Source organism: Bison bison, unplaced genomic scaffold (assembly GCF_000754665.1).
Source record: "Bison bison bison isolate TAMUID 2011002044 unplaced genomic scaffold, Bison_UMD1.0 scf7180017864077, whole genome shotgun sequence".
NCBI lineage: Eukaryota > Metazoa > Chordata > Mammalia > Artiodactyla > Bovidae > Bison > Bison bison.
Genome location: NW_011494649.1, coordinates 887,983 through 892,499, shown reverse-complemented (window position 1 = coordinate 892,499; position 4,517 = coordinate 887,983). Strand labels below are relative to the sequence as shown.

General features: G+C 57.0%; 1 long non-coding RNA gene across 1 annotated transcript; it reads left to right on the top strand.

Annotated features, from left to right (window-relative positions):
- The first annotated feature begins 791 nt into the window (after positions 1-791).
- Positions 792-3,133, top strand: LOC104986829. Its single transcript, XR_825074.1, has 2 exons — positions 792-990; positions 1,281-3,133. It is a non-coding gene; the product is annotated as an uncharacterized LOC104986829 (long non-coding RNA).
- The last annotated feature ends 1,384 nt before the right edge of the window (positions 3,134-4,517 follow it).

Below are 4,517 nucleotides of genomic sequence, written 5' to 3'. Positions count from 1 at the left end.
AGTTACAGCCCTGTCGCCCCAGTCGCCGAATTCCCCCACCCCGACTCTTTCCGAACCTGTGACTCCCAGCCTCCCCTGCTTCTCCCTGTCATCCTGGCAGCGGGGGAGGGAGAAATGGGACTTCAAGGGCTGGGGGGGCAGGTGGGGGGAGACTGCAGGAGCCAGAGCTGGCCTCCTGGGGGTGAGGGAGCTGAGCTGGACTCCTGAAGGAGTCCCCCTCACTCTCTCCAGGGTGCCAGGCTCTCCTTGAAGGCCCAAGGTCTCTGCCCACCAGGATTTCCAATCCCTGCAGGCAACATGGGGAAAAAAGGAAGTGGCTGGTGACGGGGTGGGGATGGTGAGTTTAGCCCAGGGCCCTCCTCATGAGCCGTCCTCTCCCCCTCCTGGGCGGAAGGCCGGGGAGACACAGGAGTCCAGGGAGTGAGTGCACCAGAAGCCTAAAGGAGGCCCAGGGTGGAAGGACTCCAGGAGGGTGGTTGGAGGCCTCTTCTTTTGCATGAGGGCTCCTCTGATACACAGCTCTCTGGGGAGAGGGCTGGACCATCCTGCAGCCCACAGTTCTGGGGGCCCCCAGGAAAACCTACCAGAAGAGGCTGGAGGCGAGAGGGTCTGAAGGCTGCTGGCTGATGTGAAAGGTAACCTTCTGAGAAGGGGCCGAAGGGGCAGGCCTGCAGGGGGACCAGAGGGGCCCGGCCTTCTAGCTGTCTTCTGCGGCCCCCACCAATGCCTCCCAACCCCGCCCCATGCACAGAATCTCTCCCGGTTTGAGGAGCAGATTCCAAGGGCCCAGGAGAGGCTCTGCGGCGCCCAGCCCAAGGTCTCCTCCTCTCTCTCTCCTGCCCCAGGCCCTACTCGGCCAGCCTCAGCCCTCACTTTGCTCCGTCCTCACACAGGCCCCGGCCCGTCCTTTTTTCTGGTGTGTCCTCTCTTCCAGGGCCCAAGTCCTCTCTACGTAGGATCCCCCTGTCTCCTCGGTGACTCCTGAACCAGGTAAATAGATCCCAGTGGCCACAGAGGCAGCCAGGCTAGACCAAGAAGGGAGGGACTTGGCACAGGAGTTACAGGGTGGCGAGAGGGGGAGGAAGGGAATGAGGAGGGAGGAAGGTGAAGCAGGAGGGTCAGGAAAGGGGTGGCACTTTGCTGCCACCTCCCCGGCACCCAACTCATCCACGGGGCCCTGGACTCAGCCCCTGGGAGGGAAAGAGGCTGCGCCCCCGAGCGCTGAAGCAGCCTGAGGTCAGCCCTGTCCAGCTCCCCCTCCTCTTCTCCCCTTTCATCAGCCTCTGTGGATTGCCTGAGGAGCTGAGACCCTGATGTCTTCCGCACCAGACCAAAGGCTGGCCCTCGGGCTCTAATCCTCAGCCTAGGTCCCTCACCTGGATCCAGGTGGTTGCCAAGCATGGCTCAGAAGCTCCGAGGGCTCACTTCCAGCCTGGGGAGGTGAGCGCAGGCATCCATTTCACTTCTCGGGCAGACCTCCCCTGGCCTCCCTGTCTAAGGAAGTCCCCCTTGTTATTCTCTCTTGCTGCGCCCGGTTCATTTCCTTCTTAGGGTTCATCACAATGGGTAACTAAATGTATCTACTCATTTCTTGACTTGCTTACTTGTCTTACCGTCTCTGCCACTAGAGTGGAAGTTCCCTGAGGTCAGACGTCCTGCCTATGAGATCACTGTGTATCTGTGCCCGGGACCTGGCATACAGCAAGGCTCAGTAAGCACCCAGTGAGTAAATAAATAGCTGAATGCTTAGCACAGCAAAGGGGGCCTTCTGGTTGCCAACGTCACTTTTAGGATTGATGAGCCACAGGTCCAGGATTTCCCCAGGGAGAAGGAAGCAGGATGTAAAAGGAAAAGCAAGGGCAGGAAGCCCGGGACCCCAGGGAAAAGGTCAAGGCCAGTGAGCATCCACTCCAGTTCCGTCTGGATCCACGGTGTCACGCTGAGTGTGGACATGTACACAGTTGCACACCCAGAGGACGCATGGCTGAGTCCTGGACTGGTGTTGAAAGGCTTGGATTGTGCCCTGGTTCTTGTCTTACTATCCTTGTGTCCTTGGACAAACCACATACCTTCTGCGGGTCTCAGTTTCCTCAAAGGAAAAACTGAAAAGGTTGGCCCAGATCAGCAGTCCTCAAACACGGCTTGCCACCAGATCACCTGAAGCACGTGTCAAAATCCAGACTCCCAGGCCCCACCCCTGCAGATTCTGAGTCTGGAAGGGGGCCTGAGGATCTTTATTTTGAATACATCCCCAGGTATTGAAATGTACCTGGAATTGGAAATGTCTTGGAAGCCAAAATGGGAAGGGAGGTGTCAGATTTAAGGACTCCTCCTAATACTCAGACCACTAAGGAAAGGGTTGTCTGGGGGCACTTTCCTGCAGTTCCAAGTGTCCTGAACTCTAAAGCAAGTGGCCTGGGAACCAGCATTTGAAGAGAGATGAGCATGCTTTCCAGCAAATACCTGGACTTCAAAAAAAAAAAAAGCCATTCCTGCACAGGCATACATCCCCTCCAAACACATCCATCCACCCCATGCAGAGCCAAGAATGCAAAGGTGCACAACTCTAGAGACCATGCACATCCATACTACATGTGTGCATGTTCCCCAGACACCCAACAAAGAGCCACCGCATGGACTGCAAATTGCCATGGAATCACCACCTCTACATACAAGCCTAGGGGCACACGTGCAGACCCCCACCACTCACTCAGTGTGCATACACACCCATCACGTGTTGATCCACACGAAACAGACACTATCCTGAATTTATTCGGCCTCTGGGAAGTGGTGCAGGACCAAAGGAGCTATGCTCTGCTGATGACAACATCTCTCCTGCCTCTGCCACTCCCCCCTCACCCTTTGCCCCAGGCAGCATGATGTCCAGTTCCCTTTCACAGGGGGAGAGCTGGAGGACAGTGGAGAGATGGGATGTGGAGAGATGGGATGAGAGGCACAGAGTCCCCTACCCCAAAAGTCCAGCAAAAACGTCTCTTCTGCTTCCCCCACCAGGAGGTGCAAAAGGGGCTCCACCCAGCCCAGCCACCCAGCCCCCACCCCCAATGCTCACTTACTTGCCTAGATTCCCAAGCTCTGGTCCCTAGGAGCCAAAATGGTAAGGGAGGTGGCCAGATTTAAGGACTCCTCCTAATACTCAGACCACTAAGGAAAGGGCTGTCTGGGGGCACTTTCCTGAAGTTCCAAGGCCTGGGTCCCCCTGGGAAGGTTGCCACAGAAACAGGGGGAAATATCACAGGGAAACACAATACCCGGCAGGGTCACCTGCTGACCAGGCTTCCTGCTGTGTTGCCCACCGCCGCCCCGCCTCCCCATCTCATTGCCCTCTTGGCCTCCTTCTCTGGCCTTACCCGGGGCCTCCTCACCGAAGCTCTCCTTCCTGCCTCCCCTGCCTTATGCAGAAAGCTCTGCTCCTTTTGGTTCCAAACAACATCAGGGATGGCCCAGAGCTGAGTCCCCCACTCCTAATCCTACCAGCGCCCCCACCACAGGAAATCAAAGCTTCCTGCCCCAGAGGAAGTGCCCCATCTAGTGAACAAATCCAACACAGAAACGACAGTCCCAGAGCCTTGGAAAGACAGATGCCAGCTCCCAGGCCTCACCCTGGCCCTGCTTCCAGCAGTACCCCTCACCCCACCACAGGCCCCGGTCTCAGGTCTGCCTAAGGACAGGTCAGGCCAAGGCATGACGAGGGCATGCGCGGGACCTGAGCCAGGCCGGGGAGGAGAAGGCCAGGAGCATGGGCACTGGCAGAGTTAGCAGGTCTGGTCCTGGCCCCACCTGGCCTGCCATTCCCTGGCTGGGTGACCCCGGGCCTTACCTTAGCTTATCTTCTCTCGGACCCCTGACAACTTCAAAATTACCAGCTCTTAAAATGAAAGGCCAGGAGAAGGAAGGCAAAGAGGTGGTGGGGGTTCTGCCTTGGGCACAGACGCCTGCAGCCCCAGGAGGGTACCCGTTCCTCACACCCATCACACATGAGATTCTAATTTCCAAGGGCTTTCTATCCAGATTGAGGAGAGGATGGTGGAAAAGAAAGTTCCAACTCTCATTCCCAGAAAAGAATGAAAGCTGGGGTCCACCATTACTGAAGGAAATGGGGGCCATAACAGCCCCCATCCTGGACACCACCAGTCCATCTCCTATTGTCAGCCTCTCCTCCTCTGTGGTCATTTTATTGATGGGGAAACTGAGCTTCAATGTCAAAGTAGAGTGACCAGTTTAGATTCTTGGAATGGTCAGTGCAAGACCTGAATGCAACCTTCCCAGCCACAGGATAACAGCTTAAGACTTGGTGGCCAGAGACACCCACCCCTGGGCTCAGGCTAAGGAACACAGAGACCTCAGAAGAACACTGCCCCGGAGCCATTCCAGGCGTAATACCAAGAAGCAGCTCTGAGCCTGGCCTTGGCGGGGCCCAGGAACATCATGGGACTAAAGGCCGAGGAAGAGTCCCAGCGCATCCCGGACCTCGTTCCAGTTCAGGTTCACTGGGAGCA